Raw genomic sequence first — 25,463 nt, 5'->3', positions numbered from 1 at the left:
CAAATATAAATTAATTAATTAATCTCTATTAATTAATTTCTCATTAATTAAATTCATATTTAAACACTTTAAATATAATTTTAACTTATATTATACATCTAATAATCTAGATTTGGTTTCAAGTCATGCTAGGGACTTTGCAAACTAATTGCAAACCAAACATATTTAATTAATCAATTAAACTCTTTAATTAATTAATTAAATCATATTTAATTAGGTGATAACTTGTGTATGTGTGTGACTTACTAGGCTCATCACTAATTGGCAATGAGACATGATATCAACTCTTAATATCATCAGAACTCTTTCTTACCATAAATGATTTCTCTAAATCATTTTATGAACCTCATAGACCATGGTTAACACCTAGCATATGCAACTATCTTTTGGATATCCAACAAATCGACCTTTTTCTGATCTGGTCTCCAATTTATTAGTGTTCAGCTTTTTGATATAAGCTAGACAACCCTAAATCTTAACATGCTTAAGACTTGGTTTTCTTCCATGCCATATCTCATAAGGTATGGAAGAAACTGATTTTGATGGAATCCTATTCAGAATATACAAAGTTGATTCTAATGCAAATCGCCAAAAGAAGATTGGCATATCAGTATAGCTCATCATACTATGTACCATATCCAATAGGGTACGATTTCTCCTTCGGATACACCATTCGGTGTGGCGTTCCTAGAGGAGTCAGCTGAGAAACAATGCCATGCTCTCTCAATTATTCATCAAATTCAGTACTCAAATATTCACCTCCACGATCTGATCGAAGAGCTTTAATATTCTTTCCTGTTTGATTTTCTACTTCAGATTTAAATTCTTTGAACTTTTCAAAAGATTCATGTTTGTATTTCATCAAATACAAATACCCAAACCTTGATTTATCATCAGTAAAGGTAATAAAATAATGAAAACCCCCTCTAGCCATTTCTTTAAATGGACCACATACATCACTATGTATTAGCTCTAAAATATTTTCAGCTCTTAGCCCTTGTCCAACAAAGGGTGATCTAGTCATTTTACCCTGAAGGCAAGATTCACAAGTTGGAGTAGGCTCAGAGCCCAATGAGGATAGAATCCCCATTTTCTCCAATTTTGCAATCCTATCTTCTGCAATATGACATAATCTTAAGTGCCAAATATATTTTGAACTTGAGTTGGTTTTCACCATGGCATTGCATTCTTTTAGATCAGTTGTATTTAATTTATGTTTGTCATTATTATCCAAATAATAAAGACTATCATTCATATAACCAGAACCAACATATTTATTTCCAAAACAAATATTGCAAACATCATCTGTGAACTGAAATTCATAGCCATTTTTAGTCAAACTAGATATAGAAATGATGTTCTTAAAAGCATCAGGTACATATAAAATATTATCCAAACACAAAACATGTCCAAACATGTAAAAAGATTTAGATCCTATGGCTAAAGCTTCAATAGTTGAGCCATTGCCAATCCGGACTCTAATATCTTGAGAGCATGATCTTCTTGTTTGCTAGTTCCTGCATATCATTAGAAATGTGAGCGGCACGATATCTAAAACTCAAGCTGTAGATGAATTATGAGTATCATCAGAATCTAAATAACAAGATATGGACATACCTTCCGAAAGTGTATCCTTCTTGTCCTTCAGAGAAGCAAGATACTCTGGGCAGTTCCTTTTCCAGTGCCCATCCTTTTGGTAGTGGAAACACTTTCCTTTGCCTCTATCAGCTTTAGTCTTCCTTTTCTGTTTAGCTATTTTCTTGGAAGGACCAGGAATCTGAGGTTTCTTTTTCTTATTGCCCTTCTTCTTGTTGGACTTTCCAGCAGAAGAAGATGCAACCAAAGCTACCACTTTCCCTTTATTGCCTGGCATATTCTTTTGGGCAATAACCAGCATGTTGAGTAAACCAGCTAAGGTGCATTCCTGTTTAGTCATATGGAAATTTGTCACAAAATTCCCAAAAGACTCAGGAAGGGACTGAAGGATCAAATCCGTCTGTTGTTGGAAATCCATGTTGAAGTCAAGATGTTCCAACTGCTCAATCAGCCGAATCATCTTATGGACATGATCCTCAACATTTTGTCCCTCAGACATCCTCATACGGAATAGCTGTCTAGATATCTCATACCTAGCATTCCTGCTGTGCTCACCATATAACTCTTGTAGGTGAAGGAGGATCTCACTCGCACTCTGCATGTTCTCATGTTGCTTCTGTAACTCATTACTCATGGAAGCAAGCATGTAATACTTAGCTCTCATATCATGCTCCTTCCACTTGTCCAAAGTATCATGTTCCTCTTGTGTGGCCTCTGGAGGTAAGGGACCAGGAACATTTGAATCTAGAACATATCCTATATGTTCAAGGTTCAGGACAAGCTTCAAATTTCTTAGCCAATCAGACAGATTTGGTCCTGTCAACCTATTGTGATCAAGTATGCTTGCAAGGATATTGGATGGTGGTGGTTGTTTTGTGCTCATTTTTATCAGAAAATTAACTACAGAAAATAACCAGATTAATTAGTAAATGTATCATGTAATTAACCAAAATGATTATGGTCTTTTAATCAAATTGGTCCTCCCACTAACTTAGCAAATCCTACACTTCCAAAGTCGGAAACGGAAATCCTAGTTGGCTAGATTTCTAGTGGGTGATTAAATTCTTATAATTCTATTGATCATCCTCAGGTACATCCATTATTGGAATTACAATAAACTATAAGTGAGCAACTCCTTGCCCATCACATCTCATGTGAGGTTCAATCCTTTACCTAGCCCCTAATGCTCAAAATCTCAGGTACATCCATTATTGACTTATCTTGCATTAGTTAAGTTGATCCCATTGAGCCAGTAATTATATAAATAATTTTAATGTCCTCAGGTACTTCCAATATTGGCCACCAAACTATTTACATATTTACAACATCTCATGCTTAACAATTATTCTTAAGAAAATCTCTTAAATTAATTGCATCTCATGCAACTATTTAAAATTTCTTAAAATAATTGCCCCAATGGAGGGCCTATGTTATAATTACTTTTATTATAGCATATCCAACTTAATCATTTGTTTGGATGATTTTATGGTCATTCTAATTACTATTAAGGTCTCACTTTGCACATTATCCATTTAGCATGCATATATCATATAATTGCATACATTTCCATACATCTCATGCATTCATGGATAAGCAGTAAATATGGTATGATCATGGACTTTCTAAGGGATTCAATTCTGAGCCACCAAGAATTGAATCAGGGCATTCCTAGGTGCATTTCATTCATTCATTTTACAAGAGTTGCTGAAGGAGTACATAATCAACACTTGATCTTGAATTCCTCCCATTGGTCCCACCAATGCTCTTGACCTCCTTAAACTTCTTGCAATCCAATATTACATAGTAATCCTTGGCATACCAAGGGGAATTTACAAGAACTTAAATAAATGAAATTACAACCCAAAAATTATTACAAACTTAATAATACATGCCCAAAATAAATTAAAATAAATTAATTAATTTACAATCCCAAAGAAACATAAAAGAAATAAATCCAATCACATTGGTCTTTTATAGTCCATGATCATCCATCATGCATATCACTATTTAACAATTAAATAAAACATACATACTTAAATTAAATTGAATATCTCATATTCAACTTAAAAATCTAGATTTGAATATGATTCAAATAAATTTAAAAATTCAGATTTGAATCTCATTCAAACAAATTTAAAAATTCATATTTGAATCACATTCAAACAACTTCAAAAATTCAGATTTGAATCACATTCAAACATTTTTTATAAAATCAGAATTGAATCACATTCAAACATTTTTAAAAATCAGATCTAATTTTATTCAATCAATTTTAAAATCAGATTTAAATATGATTCAAACAACTTTAAAAATTCAGATTTGAATCACATTCAAACAACTTTTAAAATTCAGATTTGAATCACATTCAAACAATTTTTTAAAATTCTTATTTGAATCATAATTTAATTGTGTGATTAAAAATCCTAATTAAACATTTTAATTAGTCATATGATGAACCTTTCATCAGGCAACAATTGCATAATTTAATAACAACCATGCGCACCATGATCTTCCAAAGCCATGTGCACCATGTTGGAGTTCATCAAGCATGCCGCCACACCTCTTGATCCAACCAGCAATGGATCAATCATCTCATGATCAAATCACACAATTAAATCATATAATCAACAATCTAAATGGGAAATATAGTGGCTCTGATACCAATTGAAGGAACGGAGGCGTGAAAAACACAAGTTTATACCATTGAATTCAAAAATTTTCACCTAGGGTCACATGCATCATGCAAGATTTATTTTTATCTATTTGATTTCAATGATAAACAACATATTAAAACTCTTTTAATATGTTTTTTGGATCTGTATTTTCCATTTAAGATTTTAAAATTAATCAGAATAATTTTAGAACCCTAGATTAAATCAAGAACGATTACACTAACCTCTTGATGCACTGCAGCGTGTCTGCGCCTTTGAGATTCGTCTTCAGGACACCAGATGTTGTCCCTCTAGCTTGTCCACACCAAGAACACCTATGGCAGCCCTTGAACAGCTTCTAAAGCCTTTTCTATTAATTAGAAATTCAAGTTCTGCCTTTTAAGAGATTAGAGATGTAAACAGGACACTAGAAATAATTTCTAGTGTTCTTAATTCAAGAGATTGATGGCTAATCTCTTTGAATTGATGAGAGATGAAGAAGAATAGAAGGAGGGATGCAAAATGGAGTGACCAAGGAGTGTGGCTGGTGGTTGTATTTTATTTTCTCATAACAACACTTAAATAGCTAGGTTAACACATTAAACCCTTGCCACATGTCACCCTTTGATTAGCTCTAGGTTTAAGTGACCCAATCACATTGTGCCAAGTGTCAAACCTATATGTAATCTTGATTTTAATCATCTTACATGATTAAAAAATATTTGGCAAGCTTATGTGTTATGCCATGTGTCACCATCTCATGGTGCCATGTGTCCTGCTTGCAAAATGACCAAAATGCCCCTGTGTCTTAATTTTGAGTTCTCAACCCAAAATAATTATTTTTATTCTTCTAATTAATTTATATCAAATATAAATTAATTAATTAATCTCTATTAATTAATTTCTCATTAATTAAATTCATATTTAAACACTTTAAATATAATTTTAACTTATATTATACATCTAATAATCTAGATTTGGTTTCAAGTCATGCTAGGGACTTTGCAAACTAATTGCAAACCAAACATATTTAATTAATCAATTAAACTCTTTAATTAATTAATTAAATCATATTTAATTAGGTGATAACTTGTGTATGTGTGTGACTTACTAGGCTCATCACTAATTGGCAATGAGACATGATATCAACTCTTAATATCATCAGAACTCTTTCTTACCATAAATGATTTCTCTAAATCATTTTATGAACCTCATAGACCATGGTTAACACCTAGCATAGCATGCCATGGCCACCCAATTAGTAATAAGGTTTACCTTAAATGAACCTATAATCATATGTTACCATGCACTAGAATCTCTCTGTTACAAAATCCCAACTCAAAAGTGAGTCATGGTTTATGTCAAACTCCATTTGCTATGAATATTATGTTCTCTTTTAATTCTAGTTCTTGATTAAAAGATTTTCTCATCGAAACTCTTTTACTGAATAAATCTATCTGTCCGACCAGAACTTGAAACATCAAGAACAATTAAATGAACATAGGATTTTATCTCTATTTACTTAGAGGAACAGATTCCATCTTGATCAACACCTACCTCCATATATAACTAGTAGGAGCCAACAAATGCCCATATACCCATACACAGTACAAGTATGAAAGCAGTATCAAACTCAAACTACCTATATACAAGATAACTGTGCTATCTCAGGTCTAAAGATTATATGCACTGATATGATTTATGACAAAACATTGACAAGAGTAAACTCCATGTGCTTATCATAAGTGTCACTGGTTCGGCCTACTTATCATTTATAAGTGCCTATCATGTTTGTTATATGGCATGAGACTCACCATTCCATCTTATTTATATCTCATATAAATAACTTGGGAACAAACATGAATACAATCTTTCTGGATAAGTCATGTCCTTATTATGAAGTATCCTCGATTGTGAACCTATTTATGATACTTCGTGCTTGAAATATTGTCACTCATATTCTTAACAACTTAAGAATAATATTTCTAACAAAATATCAATGGACCTTTTCTATTACACATAAATATATTATATAAATGGAAAAGTGGAAATGCCTTTTATTAATAAAAATATGTACAAGATACATACTAAATGATTTGCTCTAGGGCTTACTACTAACAGAGGTAAGGGACCAGGAACATTTGAGTATAGAACATATCCTATATGTTCAAGGTTCAGGACAAGTTTCAAATTTCTTAGCCAATCAGATAGATTAGGTCCTATCAATCTATTGCGATCAAGTATGCTTGCAAGGATATTGGATGGTGGTGGTTGTGGTGTGCTCATTATTATTAGAAAATTAACTATAGAAAATAACCAGATTAATTAGTAAATGTATCATGTATTTAACCAAAATGATTATGTTCTTTTAATCAAATTGGTCCTCCCACTAACTTATCGAATCCTACACTTCCAAAGTAGAAAACGGAAATCCTAGTTGGATGGATTTCTAGTGGCTGATTGAATTTTTATAATTCTATTGATCATCCTCAGGTACATCCATTATTAGAATTACAATAAACTATAAGTGAGCAACTCCTTGCCCATCATATCTCATGTGAGGTTCGATCCTTTACCTAGCCTCTAATGCTCAAAATCTCAGGTACATCCATTATTGACTTATCTTGCTTTAGTTAAGTTGATCCCATTGAGCCAGTAAACATGCAAATAATTTTGATGTCCTTAAGTACATCCAATATTGGCCACCGAACCATTTACATATTTACAACATCTCATGCTTAATACTTATTCTTAAGAAAATCTCTTAAATTAATTGCATCTTATGCAAATATTTAAAATTTCTTAAAATAATTGCCTCAATAGAGGGCCCATGTTATAATTACTTTAATTATACCATTTCCAACTTAATCATTTGTTTGGAAGTCCTAATTACTATTATGGTCTCACTTTGCACATTATCCAATTAGCATGCATATATCATATACTTGCATATACATCTCAAGCATTCATGGATAATAATAAATATGGTATGATCATGGACTTTCTAAGAGATTCAATTCTGAGCCACCAAGAATTGAATCAGGGCATTCCTAGTTGCATTTCATTCATTCATATTACAAGAGTTGCTGAAGGAGTACATAATCAACACTTGATCTTGAATTTCTCCCACTAGTCCCACCAATGCTCTTGACCTCCTTGATCTTCTTGCAATTCAATTATATAGTAATCCTTGCCATACCAAGGCGAATTTATAAGAACCAAATAAATGAATTTGTAACTCAAAAAATATTACAACCTTTATAATACATGCCACCAAAATAAATTAAAATAAATTAATTAATTTACAACCCAAATAAACATAAAAGAAATAAATCCAATCACATTGGTTTTTTATTGTCCATGATTATCCATCATGCATATCACTATTTAACAATTAAATAAAACATATGTACTTAAATTTAATTGAATATCTCATATTCAACTTAATAATCCATATTTGAATGACATTCAAATAAATTTAAAAATTCAGATTTGAATCACATTCAAACATATTTAATTGTGTGATTATAATTCTAATTAAACAATTTAATTAGACATAAAATGGATCTTAGATCATACAACAATTGCACATTCAATATCCATCATACCTTGTGCACCATTGTGGTGCCACAACCATGCGCATCATGGTGTTCATCAAACATACCACCACCTTTGCTTTGCAACCAACAATGAACCAATCATCTCATGATCAAATCACACAATTAAATCATATAATCAACAATCTAAATGGCAAATATAGTGGCTCTGATACAATTGAAGAGCGGAAGCATGAAAAACATAAGTTTAGATCATTGAATTCAAAATTTTTTCTTCTAGGGTCTCATGCATCATGCAAGATTTATTATTTATGTAACATCCTCACTTTAGCTAGTCCGTACATTCTGCTATTCCGGTGACCGGTGTCGGTCCGGACAGCTAAAACGTTTGGAAAAATATTTAAATTAAAGTGAGGAACCATAATTAACTCAAATATTAATAAGAAAAATTTAGGAAAAATTTTTGAAATAAAATACAATCAAGTTAAATGAGCTGGTGCCCTAGCGATGGGTAACCTAGTGGGAAGTTGTGGTTCTCGCAACTAGGAGCCCCAGGCTTGAGGGAAAATTCATAAAATAAATTTTGGGACTCTAGAGAAGGGTCATTGAGGTTCTTATGGCATTAAAATGCCAAGAAAATGCTTAGAAAAATTTTTCAATCGGTACAGACAATTTTAGTCTGTTAAGCCAAACGGAGGGCATTTTGGTCATTTCGTCTTTAGAGATGATTTTTGACCATGATCATCCATCATGCATATCACTATTTAACAATTAAATAAAACATACATACTTAAATTAAATTGAATATCCCATATTCAACTTAAAAATCCAGATTTGAATATGATTCAAATAAATTTAAAAATTCATATTTGAATCTCATGCAAATAAATTTAAAAATTCAGATTTGAATCACATTCAAACGACCTTAAAAATTCAAATTTGAATCACATTCAAACAATTTTTAAAAAATCATATTTGAATCACATTCAAACAATTTTTAAAAATTCAAATCTGAATATTATTCAAACAACTTTAAAAAATTCAGATTTGAATATGATTCAAAAAACTTTAAAAATTCATATTTAAATCGCATTCAAACAACTTTTAAAAGTCAGATTTGAATCACATTCAAACATTTTTTAAAATTCTGATTTGAATCAAAATTTAATTGTGTGATTAAAACTCTAATTAAACAATTTAATTAGACATAGGATGAGCTTTTAGATCATACAGCAATTGCAAATTAAAAAGCCAAACCTTGCACCACCCATGAAGCCACAAACCTTGCGCACCATGTTGGTGTTCTTCAAGCATGCCGCTACACATCCATTGCAACCAGCAATGGATAAATCATCTCATGATCAAAACACACAATTAAATCATATATTGAATAATCTAAATGGCAAATAACCTGGCTCTAATACCAATTGAAGGAGCAGAAGCGTGAAAAAACACAAGTTTATACCATTGAATTCAAAAATTTTCACCTAGGGTCACATGCATCATGCAAGATTTATTTTTATCTATTTGATTTCAATGATAAACAACATATTAAAACTCTTTTAATATGTTTTTGGATCTGTATTTGCCATTTAAGATTTTAAAATTAATCAGATTAATTTTAGAACCCTAGATTAGATCAAGAACAAATACACTAATCTCTTGATGCACTGCAATGTATTTGTGCCTTTCAGATGCATTTTTAGGACACCAGATGTTGTCCCTCTAGCTTGTCCACACCAAGAACACCTATAGCAGCCCTTGAACAGCTTCTAAAGCTTTTTCTACTAATTAGAAAATCAGGTTCTGCCTTCTAAGAGATTAAAGACGTAAACAAGACACTAGAAATGATTTATAGTATTTTTAATTCAAGAGATTATTTGCTAATCTCTTGGAGTAGATGAGAGATGAAGAAGAAGAGAGGGAGTGCTTCAAAGTGGCGTCACAAAGGAGGAGTAGCTGCTGGTTGTATTTTTTCTCTTCATAAGTACACTTATATAGCTAGGTTAACACATTAAACCCTTGCCACATGTCACCCTCTGATTGGTTATAGGTTTAATTGACCCAATCACATTGTGCCAAGTGTCAAAACTATATTTAATTTTAATTTTAATCATCTTACATAATTAAAAGACATTTGGCAAGCTTATGTGTAATGCCACGTGTCACCATCTCACGGTGCCACATGTCACCCTATGAAATTACCAAAATGCCCCTGTGTCTTAATTTTGAGTTCTCAATCCAAAATAATTATTTCTCTTCTTCTAATCAATTTATATCAAATATAAATTAATTAATTAATCTTTATTAATTAATTTCTCATTAATTAAGTTCATACTTAAAAATTAACAGATTCCATCTTGATCAACACCTACCTCCATATACCCATACGCAGTACAAGTATGAAAGTAGTATCAAACTCAAACCTCCTATATGCAACATAGCTGTGCTATCTCAGGTGTGACACCCCTTACCCGACTACAGTGTATCCGAGCAAGTTATGCCACTCAGTGTGCCGGAGCACTCTATTTTATCTGATTTCATTACAGTCCTTGATTTATTTATTCAAAAACTTTATTGAAGATTTAGGCTATTTTTACTTTTATCAAAATCTAACTAAGTTGGAAATTTCAAAAATTTTAACGATAATCCGACAAAGTGTCATTGTAATTTGGACTATGAGTTCTTGAACTTGCAAAGACAATTTCAATATATACTCAATTTCTCAAACTTATTTGTCTCAAAAATTTTCAAACATAATGTATCTCAATGCGGTATCAGTTTCTCGAAATCTCATTAGATTTTCAATATCTCAATATTCACAAGTATAATCTCATTATAACTCAAATTCAATTCACATACTAAAATACTTACTTTGAATAGCTTCCATAATTCATAGATTAATTACATGAGTTTATTTTGTACAAGATATACAAATAATTTACAATGTGCTAGGAATGAAAAATATACATAACATGTATAAAATGAGCCCTATCTACATGTATTGCTGAGAAGGTGACAATCTTGAACTCTTCAGACACTTACGCAGATCTGGACTCCAAAATCTCGATCGACAGTCTCTTGGTTTTCCTTGATTACTGCGAGGAAGCAATTCCATCGCGCTAAGCATTTCTTAGTGGTGCAATAATATAACCAGAAATAATATATACAAGTAAAGAAAGAAATAAATGATAATTCAGATACTCAAGAATCAATTTAATTTGGTATGGTATTTCTAGTATCAACGATCTTATTTACTAGTTTGTTCCTCTTTGGAAGTGCTTAGTTTATAACTTTTGATAATACTAGCGGTATATAATTTATTTTATCTGTATTGTATTTCAAGTGCATGCTGATTCTGCAATTTATATTTTTGTTATGTTTCTTTTGCTAATCTCTTTTGCTTATTCATTCAATACTTAATTTAATTGCCTTTGGATTTTCATTATACTTAACTTAACTTAGCTGCTGAATTGAATAATACTTTAATTGACTGCCCAAGTAACCAATACTAGGCAGTGGGTGGATAGCGAATTCGTTGGCACCGGACACCCGGTGCCTCGGGCGTCATACCATGGGGCCAGAAGCGTCAACCATGTATCGATCGGTATGGCTAAAAAGCCATGATATCACATAATCGGCATAAAAGCCATGAATACGGGCATAAAAGCCATGAATACGGGCATAAAAGCCATGAATACAGGCATAAAGCCTTTCGCAGTACTGCTAAACACAATACCCTATTGGCATGCCAAACTATCCAAACCAATCTTGTTAGGTATACTAGGGCATTTAATATTTTAAAATATTAATATATTGTGCTTTATGACTTCATTATTTCATGATAAATTTCAATCATAATTCATACAATCATTTGATCATTTATATGATCACAATTCACATCAATTATCCTTTTATACCATTGTACTCAAAATACTTCTCCTCTTTACAATAATGAGAACTAATGTCTCATTCATACATTAATACGATTTATTTGTCCATTCATTATGTTATTCATATTGATCACATCAATTAGGTGACTTATTTTTCATGTTTCAAGTAATCCATGAATATTTCATGGATTTCACATTTATGGCCTAAATTTCTGTTTAACAATTTTGACTAGGATGCATAGTCCATATTTTTCATACAATTCTAAGCATTTAAGCTTAGAATTGGTTCTAGGTTTTTATCTTAATTTACTAATCATTTTGATTACTATTCACCTTACTAGTCAACCAAAATGTTGACCTTTTTATACTTAATGGATATATTAATTCTTATTACACCAAGATCCCACATTTTGAGTTTTACATTTGCTAGTATTAATTGCCAATTGCAATTTAAAGTCCCATAGATGCATTTCTAATTTCAAATTTTGAATTTCAAGTTTTGGTGTCACTATTCACCTCATTGGTCAACAAAAAAGTTGACTTTTGGATAGAAAATAGGTGTATTGGTCTTAACACCTCAAACATACCACATTTTGTTTTTCAAACTTGTTGGTATTGGTTGCCAATACCATTTTTAAGCTTAATGCTAATTAAGCAAAATTTTCGGTTTTCATGCTTCATATTTACTGTTCCATTTGTTATTTTTACAGTGGGAATTTGAGGAAATGGTAAACATGAAAGTTATTCCTTATTCTGTCTAGTTGAATTTCCTTTTTTGAATCACTCCATTTGGAGTTTTGTAGCTCAAGTTATGGCCAAAATAAGTTTACTATTCACGCAATCGCTCATGCTGCACTTTTGGGTTTTGGCAGATTTTGGTCCAACTTTGGTCAGTAATTTGATCAAGTTAAGTTCATAATTTGGCCTAACTTTCTTCATATGAAATGTTCAACTATGCCTTAGGTTTCCATCGGTTCAAGAATCGCCTAAATCCGAGTTTTCTGGAGGGAGTTATAGCCATCCAAACATTACTGCTCAAATGAAAATCTGCAGAGTTGCAGGTTTGAACAGTGACTGTGACTGCCATTTGGGTTAGGTTCTGGTCATAATTTGGGGTAGGTTTCTTCATGAAAGTTGTTTGTCTATGTCTTAACTTATTTCTGTAAAAATTTCAGGTCAATTGACCAAATCTACAGTGAGTTATGGCCAAATGAACAGTTACTGTTCATTTGGTCATTTCTGCAGGGGCTGTTGCAGGGTGTCCGGATTGGGGCCAAGTTTTGGTCCACTTGCTTTGGTCTTTTGGGCATGGTTTCTTCAGCAAAAATGTGCCATTATAAGCCTAGTTTCATGTCCAATTGGCCAAACACCAATTGGACCAACACAGCCCAAGTTATGGCTGTGTAATTGGACTGAATTTTCAGTCCCTCTGCTGCTGTCCTAGGGCAGCCTACATCTTCACTTTGCAATCCTATTTTTCAGTCCAATTCATGGTCAACATACCTAAAATGGTCACTAATTGACCACTAAAATGTCCATTACTCAATTTTCACCCTTAAAACCCTAATTTCTCATTGCAATTCACCCATACACCTTAGTTACACACTTCCATTCATTATATATGTGTTTATACACTTTAAACATAAGCTCTAATTCATTCTAAGTCCATCATCAACACTCAATCCTATTCCTTCCTTAGGGCAGCTGAAATCCATGGTATGTATACACATGAATTTAGTCCATTTAACTTACAATTTCATACTAAATTCAAGTCCTTAACATGGAAATAAAGGAATATTAGCATAAGTAAGCACTAACCTTTGCATGAGCTTTTTGTCCCTTCACAATCCTTCATTTCCTTAACTTTTCTTAGTAACCAAACACTTCCCCAAAAGAGGTAGACAATTTTTAATGAAGGCAATTTAGGTTTTAATGGTGAGAATTCATGGGAATGAAAGAGAGATGAAAGAAAATGTTTATGGAGGAGAGAAAGACATTTTAATTTGGTTGGGAGGATGAAGCTGGCTGTTCACGTTTTTTTCCTTTCCTTTGGTCTTTAATTTGTCTCTTTTAAGTATTTAAGAAAGCTTATTAGCTTGTGATTGGTTGGTAATTTATAAATGACATCATGTGACGTCATTATTTGCATTATTTTGATTTTTCTTTGCTTTTCTTTTCTACCACATTTCAATTTAATTTTTAGCAATATTTCTTCATATTTTATGTCATATTAATTATTTACTTAACTGGACAAGTCGGCCAAAAATCACCTCTGAAGGCGAAATGACCAAAATGCCCTCCGTTTGGCTTAACGGGTCAAAATTGTCTGTACCGATTGAAAAATTTTTCTAGGTATTTTCTTGGCATTCTAATGCCATGGGAACCTCAATAACCCTTCTCTGGAGTCCCAAAAATTATTTTATAATTTTTCCCCCGGGTCTAGGGCTCCTCGTTGCGAGAACCGCAACTTACCTCTGGTTACCCATCGCTTGGGCACCGGCTCTTTTGACTTAACTGTATTTTATTTCTAAAATTTTTGCTAAATTTTTCTCATTAATATTTGAGTTAATTATGGTCCCTCACTTTGATTTGAATATTTTTCCGATCGTTCTAGCTGTCCGGATCGACACCGGTCACTGGAACAGTAGACTGTGCGGAATTGCTACCGGGAGGGTGTTACATCAAGTCTAAAGATTATATGCATTGATATGATTTATGACAACGCATTAACAAGAGTAAACTCCATGTGCTTGTCATAAGTGTCACTGGTTCGGCCTACTTATCATGTATAAGTGCCTATCATGTTTGTTATATGGCATGAGACTCACCATTCCATCTTATTTATATCTCATATAAATAACTTGGGAACAAACATGAATACAATCTTTCTGGATAAGTCATGTCCTTATTATAAAGTATCCTCGATTGTGAACCTATTTATGATACTTTGTACTAGAAATACTGTCACTCATATTCTTAACAACTTAAGAATATAATTTCTAACAAAATATCAATGGAACTTTTCTATTACACATAAATATATTATGTAAACGAAAAAGTGGAAATGCCATTTATTAATAAAACATGTACAAGATACATACTAAATGATATGCTCTAGGGCATAGTACTAACAATATCCAACTAGCACTAGAGCCATTCATTACAATATCTTAGACCCATCTTCTCAAGATATCGGTCTAGCTGAGTCTGTGACATAGGCTTAATGAATGGACCAGCTAGATTTTCAGCCGATGCTATTTTCTGCATGGCTACATCGCCTCGCTCAACTATTTCTCTGATAAAATGGTAGCGCCTTTCTATGTGTTTGGATTTTTTGGTGCGACCTGGGTTCCTAAGCCTGTATGACTGCTCCATTGTTGTCACAGTGTAGTGGAACTGCTGACTCAATGGAAGGAACTACTGCAACTTCTATCACGAACTTCTTTATACAAACAGCTTCTTTTATAGCATCTAATGCAGCAATATTGTAACACCCCTATTTGCATAGCCTGGTATATATTACTGTTCTGGTGACCGATGTCGGTCCGGACAATTAAGGGGATTAGAACCACACTTAAAATAATTAGATAAGCCATAAACACAAATAATTAGTAATTGTCAATTAGTTAAGTATAAACAAGAAAAACAGAACATAAGAAGTTAAACCAGCCAAGAGTCACAGCGATGGGTGATCTTCTCAGGAACGACTGCGAAGTCGATTTAAACTCAAATTTTGAACCATAAAATGTGATGTCGCGGTCCTTAAGACCATTACAAACAAAGTGGAAAGGAGAAAATCACGAAAAAAAATTGTTAAGTCAGTCAAATAATTAGGTTAGGGAGCTGGAAGAAATATTGAATTATTTGCAAACCGGGTTGAATCGGCGAGGGGCAATTTGGTCAATTGACCCCGAGATCTAACTCCTGACTTAACTGTCAAATAAAATCGGAGAAAAGAAAATTTTAGAATCAAGAATTAAATTGAAGAACTAAAGAAAAATAAATGAAAAATTAAGGAAAATTGAAAAAGAAAAGAAAAAGGTATATGGCATCATGTGAATGACATCATTGTGATGTCAAAAAATTAATTTTATTTTCCCAACTTTTTTGACCAAGTCTAACACATAAAATTTCATTTAAAATACCTAAAAATTAAAAAGAAAAATCACTTCTTCCCTTTTTCCTTAAGTTTTGGCCGCCCCACCCATTTTCACCTCCATTGACAAGCCACCATTAAAGCTTGGTTACAAGCTTGATTCCACTCACTTAACCTTATTTTGTCCCTAAATTAATCCATAAAAACTTGTTAACTTCACTTGGGGAAGCATTTGAAGGAGAAAAGAAAAGGAAAAAGGGAGTGGAATTGAAGAATTGAAATTCAAGTGAAGGTAAGTAATTTTCTTTGAAATTTTAGTTTTGATGCACACGTATTAAGTTAATTTAACTTAGATTTTAATCTAAAAATCAAAGGAAACAATTTTTGGGGGACTTTTAGTGAATTTCAGCCAGCTATGTATGTATGAGAATATGATGTGTTTTGAATGAATTAAATGTGTTAGGAAGCTTGAATGAGTTGAGCAATGGTATTTGTATAGTTGGAATTAATTAAATGTAACAAAGTAGTGAGTTAGGGTTTTGGAACCTAGGTTTTGGGAGACAAAATTTGGAGAAATGGTAAAATGATGTGTTTGACCTAGTTTGAGGTGCGAAATGGTCATTTGTGACCAAATAAAGTGTGTTGGAAGTGTTTGAATTGAGGTTAAATTCGGATTCAATGTGGTCATGCTGTGTCCCTTTGAGGGACCAAAACTGAAAATTTACAAGTCCAATTGGTATGAGACCAATTGGGAATGAAAATAGACACAAAATGACACAATTTTCATTTAGGAATCATGCCCAAAAAGTGACTAAAACCTAGTTAACAAATTGACCAAATCCGGAAATTCTCAGTCTGACCTGTACAAACTGACCAAATGAACAGTATTTGTTCCTTTGGTCATAACTTGGGCTAGGTAGGTCTAAATGACCTGAAATTTTACCAGTGGACCGATGAGATATAGACCTAAAACTTTCATGAAGAACACAAACTCAAATTATGCCATTAACCAAGCCATTTGGCCACCCAAAGTTGGTGACCTAAAACTGCAAGAACCAAAATTTGCCCAGAAATCTAGGTTAAGTCCAATTCGGCAGCCATTGTTCAAATGGCTATAACTTGAGCTAAAAAACTCCAAATAGAGTGATTTCAAAAAGGAGAATAAAGTTAAGACAATAGGGAACATTTTCTATGAAGAAAGATTTGCCAAATTCTAACAGAAAAATGACCAATGGAACAGTGCAACTTAAGACACCAAAAATGAAAATTTGCAAATTTGCCTAAAAGACTTAGAATTTGAGTAAACAACCAAAACCAACAAATTTAGTGGCCAAAATGTGGTATGTGGATGAAGTTGGAATTCTCATACCTATTAAGCCTTAGAAAGTCAACAAATTGACTTGAATAGTGTAGTGAATAGTAGCCCCAAAACACAAAATTTTAAAAAACGTCAAGTTTAACATATTAAAGCTAGATATAAGTAGATTTGAATTTATTTTTAGAGTTATGATAGATGGTGATACTAAAACACTGTGAAACTGTGTGTTTCAGTAGAAAAGAATACCAGAAAAGAACCAGAGACATCGAGTCAAGGCCGAGAGGCGACTCGTATAAGGTTTGTGCACAACTAACTATTTTGTTACTTTTCACTTCTAAATTGATTTGAACAAGTTATTTTATGATTTATAATTTTGTTGTGTTGAGGATTTTAATTTGTTGAATGAAATTGTATAAATTAAATGTAAATTTTCTTGTGCATTTAAGGATTTATTGCATGGTTTTGAGAATCGTAAATTTTAAGTTCGATGTGTTGCCAACCTTGAGCATGAATTTATAATGATTAAATATGTTGATGATTGTAAACACTTTGTAAATAGAAATTGTTTTGAATATGATTTGAAACCACAATTGACATGACAAAATTTGCTGTGAATTCTCATTAGCTTGTCTAGTGAGATATCTCCTCCACTAGATGGGGCGAGTTCCTTCCTCTTTGGCTTGCCAGTTGGGGAAGAGTTTGAATGAGTACTCATATATACTAGCTAGTCTTTGTTTCTCCCTTTTAGCCTCGGTTATTGGGAGAGTGTGAAATGTCGTGGTGTACAACACGGCATCTATTTGAATTTTGGGTCATGGGTTTAACTGTGTGAATTATTGGCAACGCCCTTTAAATTATGCATAATTTGATAAATTGTGATTGAAATGAATAAATTGTCAGTGAATCAAAATATTTTTGTATTATTTCAGAATTTAAAAGAAATATAAATAAATAGTTACTATTTGATCAAAATGTTATTCAAATGAATAATTTGCATGAATGAAAATATTAATTTCTGAATGTTATGAATTTTGAAGAATTTAGAAATTTTAAATTTTTATTTGTTATGAATTATCAAGCATAATTTGTATTAAGTTTTAAATTATTAGTTTGTGCACCACTGAGTTCGCCACTCAGCAATAGCTTTGCATGTTGTCGCAGGTGAAAGGAATAATAAGCAGCTGAGCAAGATTTCTGAAAAGACATAGTGAGACTATCCTTGGGTATATCATAGGTATACCCTTGTACTTTAGATTTTGATGTAATTCTGTAATTATATGTATGAAATTTACTTTGAGCAGTTGTACCAACTCTTTTGTAATATATTTTTGGATTGTAATGAAATACAAATTATTATAAGGTTATCTTGAGATTTTATGTATTTATAAAGTTTTGCACTACTAAATTTTTTTTATGATCCCATGAATGTAAATATTAATTTTGTTACCTTAATGAGAGGTTTCAATGTTTGATTTAATTTAAACTATATATTGAGTTACTTGTGTTGAATTGTGAAATGAGATTGAATAATGGAGTTGTGATTGAGAAAAATATTGGGAGTGTCTTTATTTTCAGGTTTTGAAGAACTATTTTCTTAAAATACAGATGGCACTCTGCCTAAATTTTGTAAAAATTATGAAGATTTTAAATATCTAAAAATTTGATTTATGTTTGGACTTTAAATAAAGGTTTTCAATATCTGAAAAAAAAAAATTTTACCCACCAATTTAAAAATGAAAGAAAATTGTTTTAAAATCCCTTGTAATATATTTAATGGGTTACCGGTAGGCGAAGTACGGTAATTCATTAGGTGTACTATGGGAGTATGTTACATCTTACAAGGAGTAGGGTGTGACAAATATATTCAGCCTCTGTAGTGGAATCTGCAGTCGTGCTCTGTTTGGAACTCTTCCAACTGACTGCACCTCCATTACAAATGAACACATATCTTGAGATAGACTTTCTATCATCGATATCTAATTGAAAATTAGAATCAGTATAACCATCCAATTGCAAGTCTCCACCTCCATAAATCAAGAATAAATCTTTAGTTCTTCTTAAGTACTTAAGGATATTCTTGACAGCTATCCAGTGTTCCAAACCTGGATTGGATTGATACCTGCTAGTCAAACTAACAGCATATGCGATATTTGACCTAGTACACAACATTGCATACATTAAACTTCCAATAGCCGAAGCATATGAAATCTTGGCCATCTTATCTCTTTCTTCAGGTGTCTTTGGAGACATCTCTTTAGAAAGGTGGATACCATGCCTCACTGGTAACAATCCTCTCTTGGAATCAAGCATGTTAAACATCTTTAACACCTTTTCCAAGTATAGACTTTGGGATAAACCAATTATTCTTTTTGCTCTATCTCTATAGATGTGAATCCCAAGAATATAGGTTGCCTCCCCTAAGTCTTTCATAGAGAATGTATTTGACAACCATACTTTTACAGTTGTCAACATACCTGTGTCATTACCCATCAACAGTATGTCATCCACATATAAGATAAGAAAAGTGATAACACTATCACTAACATTCTTATATACACATGGCTCATCCCCATTTTTTATAAAACCAAATGATTTAATGGCTTTATCAAAACGGATGTTCTAACTCCTCGAAGCTTGCTTAAACCCATAAATGGATCGCTTTAGCTTGCATACCTTGGAACCATCTTGGGATTCAAAACCCCTAGGTTGTTCCATGAAAATGTTTTCTTCAATGTATCCATTGAGAAAAGCTGTTTTGACATCCATCTGCCAAATCTCATAATCATAATATGTAGCTATTGCTAACAGAATCCTAATTGATTTAAGCATGGCAACAAGCGAGAAAGGCTCCTCATAGCCGATTCCTTGCCTTTGGCGAAACCCTTTCGCTACTTGTAATACCCCTATGTTCGGTAGTGCGTACTACTGTTCCGGTGACCAGTGTTGTCCGGACAGCTAGAATGCCTAGAACTACACTTCGATATGAGTGAGGAGACATAAAATAATGAAATACAAGAAAAGAAAATATAAGAAAAACAAAGGAAAAATAATAGCAAAGAAAAATAATCAAGTTAAGCGAGCCGAGAACCCTAATGATGGGTGACCGCACCGGGAAGTCACGGCGTGGACCGTTGACTAGCCTTGGACTGTGAGGAACCCTGAAAAATATTTTTAGGACTCAAATAATTATTTATTGAAGTATAAATATCATTAGAAATATCAAAGAAAAATTAAATAATTAGTACAAAGAAAAGTGAGAAATCGAAAAACGGACAAAATCCGGTGTTACTGAAAAATCGGGAATGCAACACGAACAGGGGTATTGTGGTCATTTGACATCCCGAATTGTCTTTTGACCTAAATGTCCATTAAAAATACATGGTATTACACTTGGAAAATATAATGAAAGATTAAATTTGGGGTACCTAATATAAATAGCCAAAAGTGGAGTGTAAATGGAGTAATTAACACATTTAACATATAATATTAATTAAATAAAGTTAGTGGAGAGTTAGTGGGAATTATCTACACCTAAGTGGACCACTAACTCACCCTTTGGACAGCAGATTGAAGTTCATCTCCAAGCTCCCAATTTCAGTTGAAAATGGTGAAAAGAAGATCCACCATTGTTGTCCACTTGAAAGCTTCATGCATGCTTGATTTAAGCTTCATTCTTGGCAGCTTTCTTCACTAAAAGTAACCACCACACCTTGGGCAGCATTTAGGGAGTGAGAAAGGTAAGTTTTGATGAGTTTTTAAGAAGCTTCAAAAATAGGTAAGTTTGTGTTTTTGAATGTTGCTTTGTTAAAGTTTGTAAGCATGTTATGGGTGTTTGATTTATGAAGAAATTTTTGAGTTTTGATGTTGAATGGGAGTGTGTACTTTTGGCAGCCATGGAAGCACCTTGAAGGCAGTTTATTTGTGCTTGTAAATGGTGAATTAAATGATTGATTAAATGTATATTGTATAGGAAATTGTTTGGGTGATGTATACTTAGTACATGTAAAGGTAAAATGAAATTTAAAGCTTGGAAAGTAATGGAATGTAAGTGTACCATTGTGGCAGTTTGCTAACTCTTGAAGAATGCTGGAATTCATGCTTGGTTTATGGAATAATGATGTTAAAATGTGTTGGTTGTTATGGCAGTTTCAGTGCATGAATGATGGTGTGAAGTTTGACATGTAAATAAGCATGAATTGGTAATTGAATTGTTGTAAATTGAGTTGGACAAATTCTGTACTTGTTGGTGCACATTGAATGTAATTGTAAGCTGCCAAAATGACCTATAAAATGTTGTAAATTATGTTTAGCTTGTGGTACAACTAGAATTGGTTTAAATGTTAAGTTTGGTGAGTGTTAAAAGTGATGCTTGATGTGTATGTAAGAATTTCAATAAGGCAGTTTGAGTTTTAGGCCTAGAACTTTAATTGTGTGGATCCAATTGGTATGAGACCAATCGGAGGTGAAACTAGTCACAAAATATGCCAACTTTCATGAAGGAATCTTGCCAAAATTCTGCTTGCAAGGTAGCTTGAAAAATGACCAAATCCGGATTAAGTGCAAATGAGGCTTGAAAATTGACCATTTGGGCAGCAGTTAGTGTTTAGGCCACAACTCACTCAAAACAGGTCCAATTGACCTGAAATTTTAACCATGAATAGCTAAGACCCATATATACAAGTCTTATGAAGACACAAAAGCCCAGAAATGACCATAAGCAAGTCAAAAAGCTTGCACAAGTTCGGGTCCAAAAACTGGCCGAACCTAAAATGACCTAAAGTGACCAATTTTAGTGCAAGTTGACCAGCAATAGTAAAATGACCATAACTTGGTCTACATAACTCAGAATGACCTGAAATTTTGCCCCGTGTTCCATAAGAAGTCGATCTACAAGTTTATAGTTTTGATCGAAACCCAAAAACCGACGGAACTAGGTCATCCGGCTAGGTTAAACTAGTATCCCGGAATCCAGCAAATTGCAAGAAAATGCAAGATACATGGAAATGAATTTGGTAACATGTACCAACCCTAAAAGACTATTGAATGTGACATATTAGTGACATTAAAACCGAATTTACCTAGAACGCTTCGAGGGTCGACATATTAGGTTGACTAAGGAAATAATAGAATTCGACAAATTAATTATTGAACCTTATTCTTAGAGACAGTTTAAATGAGTACTGAAACACTTCAAATTGTGTTTCTCAGTTAGCAAAGACTCAGGGAAGGGGAAGGAAACACTGAGTCAGAGCCAAGAGACAGTTATCAGAGGTTTGTGCACAACTAGTTTTTAACTGATTTTATTTTGAATATTTCATATGATTAAATGACATTTTTTTTTATGTATTATGTTCAGCAAGCATTGGATTTAATTCAATGATTATTGAAATTGTTATAATATGTATGAATTTAGCTTTGTGAAATGGTATTTCCATAAGTATTAAGCATTGTTATGGATTGAATAAATTATGTTTTGGAAAATTTTGATAGAACATGCTTTGAATTGTGATGGTAAATTTCATGGAAAAATGCAAATTTATGATTTGAATTGTGATGAGCATAAAAATTATTGGATATTGGAATTGACTTTGAATCGAATTATATTGTGATTTATGCTCACTAAAAGGATTGTGATATTATTTTATATCTCACTATAGATGCTTGACTAGGTTATTACCCGTCTCTCTCATTTGTTGAGAAGATAATGGAGTTAGTTGTGTTTTGATTACCATGGTACGTGCACAGGCTTAGATTTTCCTCTGATTTGAGGTTAGATCTAAGTTTATTTTATCGTTATGGTCCTTGCGGAAGATTCATTATTGTGATGGTACTATGCACGATGATTCGACCTCCCCGACCATAGGGAGTTAGAATCTGATTCGACCTCCCCGACCATAGGGAGTTAGAGTCACATCGAATATGGCCCTTTCGGATTAGTCTTGCATAGTTAGTGAGATAAAGATTGATTTTTGAGATACAACATGGTTTTTGAGATACAACATGGCTTTTGAGACACATAATGTTTTTGAACAGTAAAGAATTTTGATTTCAGTTATAATTTATGTATAATTGATTTTGTTGGAACTACCTTAAATGGTTAGTCATGATTTGATAAATTGAATTTCGTGATCAAAGTCATTTTATACAAATGATTTACATTAATGGCAATGAATATTTTGAGTTTTGGAATTTGATGAGTATTCAGATTTCTAAATTATTTACTGTAAATTTTGTCAATGTATATTGTACTATGTTTTAAATTATAATTGTGCACCACTGAGTTCACCACTCAGCCATAGCTTTGTATGCTGTCGCAGGTAAGAAGAGCATAGAGCAGTGAGTAAGTTTTTTGAAGACACTTTCAGATCAGCTCCAGGTATATCATAGGTTTACCCATGTACATAGGTTTTGATGTATGCAAGTAATAATATGTATGTAAATTATTTGAGCAGTTGTATAAAAACTCTTGTAAAATATTTTGGTATATAATTAAATGTAAATTATTGTAAATATAAATTTGAAATTTCATTTACTTGAATAGTTTTGTAATATAAATTTTGAGTCTTATAATCAATGAAATATTTCTTCATGATGAGATTGGTTTGAAAATGAATTGATTGTTTATTGAGAATTGAATTGTGAAATTGGAGTTGTATTTGAGAAAACATATTGGGAGCATTTTCTTTTGCAGGATTGAAGAACTGTTTTCTCAAAATACAGCCGGCACATTGCCGAAATTTAAAAAAAAAAAAATTTATAACACTAGATTTTAATCTGACTTAAATTTCCCGAAAATTTTTTTAAAATCCCTTGTAGTATATTTAATAGATTATCAGTAGGAGAAGTACGGTAATTCATTAGGTATACTACGGGATCATGTTACATCTTATAGAGGAGTAGGGTGTGACATGTTTTATGGTATCAGAGCAATGGTTTCAAAGTGAATTTCGAACTGTGAATTTGAAATCTTTTTGTCGGTAACTACAACTGCTCAAATGTTTGATACATATAGTACATTTACATCATAAATATGAACTAATGGAGAGGAATCTCCTTATGTTGGTTGTACAGGAATAGAAAATCTTGTGAATAGATATGGAAGAGAAGAATGAGACAATAGAACAGTCTGTGATGGCAGAAGAACAAGTTGAGGCCCCAGCTCCACAAAATGTCGAAGGCCTGACTTTACCAGTTTTGCCGGTACAAATTACTGCACAAATGGCCCAGCAAATGGCCACTTTCTTTCAACAAATGGCTGATAATATGTCAGCCCAAGCCCAAGTACAGACCCAACCCCCACAAGGGCAATATGAAATAGAGAAGAGGGAGAAACCTATGGGTCAGAGCTCAAGCAGTAATTTGAGAAAGAAAAAAAAAATTTGAGGAGCCCCGAGCTCAGGGATATAACAGAGGTAGATCATCAAAGCAGAGACCACCAAGGTCCAGTCGTCGAATAACTAGAAGTTCCTACCCTCCCCGCCAATGTGAAACTTGTGGTAGAAATCATGGTGGGGTATGCTATAAGGCTATTGGAGCCTGTTATAACTGTGGAGGCATAGGACACTTTGCCAAGGACTGCACCAGTAGTCGCAGAGTTGGACCACCTCCTACTACTGCAGAAGGGTCGATTCGAGCCACATCACGAAAGTTCACAACCACCCAGCAGAGGTAGAAGCAGGGGTAGAGGTAGCCCAGCAGGCAGCCAAGGTACAGTGAAACAATCAGAGCAAGATAATGCTCCAGTCAGAATCTATGCAATAAGGCAGAGAGAAGAGGCCGAGACATCTGATGTTGTGGCTGGTACCTTCTCAACTTTTAACTAAGATGTGTTTGTGTTATTTGATCTGGGTTCTACCCATTCTTATTTGAGTGCTAGCATCATTGATTGCATTGCTATTCCATATACAAAAATGGACTTTGAGGTGCTAGTAACAAGTCCGCTAGGACAGGAGGTCAGGGTTAATAGAACGTATAGAGATTGTCCTTTGGTGATCCAAGGACACACTTTTTCTATCTGATTTCATTGAAATGCCCTTTAGAGATTATGATATCATCTTGGGCATGGATTGGTTAGCTAGGCATCATGCCATGATTGACTGTAGGCTGAAGACAGTCACTTTCGGTCTCCCTCAGTACAGTGATGTGGTAATACATGGGAAGAGGCAACTATTGCCATCAAACATTATTTCGGCTGCACTAGCCAGAAAATGATCAACAAGGGGTGTGAAGCATACTTGGCACATGTGGTAGATACCCAAGTGGGGAGTCCAGCATTGAGGGACATCCCTACAGTATATGACTTTCCAGACGTGTTTCCTGATGAATTGCCAGGATTACCTCCGGAAAGAGAGG

This window comes from Hevea brasiliensis, chromosome 12 (genome assembly GCF_030052815.1).
Source record: "Hevea brasiliensis isolate MT/VB/25A 57/8 chromosome 12, ASM3005281v1, whole genome shotgun sequence".
Taxonomy (NCBI): domain Eukaryota; kingdom Viridiplantae; phylum Streptophyta; class Magnoliopsida; order Malpighiales; family Euphorbiaceae; genus Hevea; species Hevea brasiliensis.
This window is presented reverse-complemented; position numbering follows the sequence as displayed.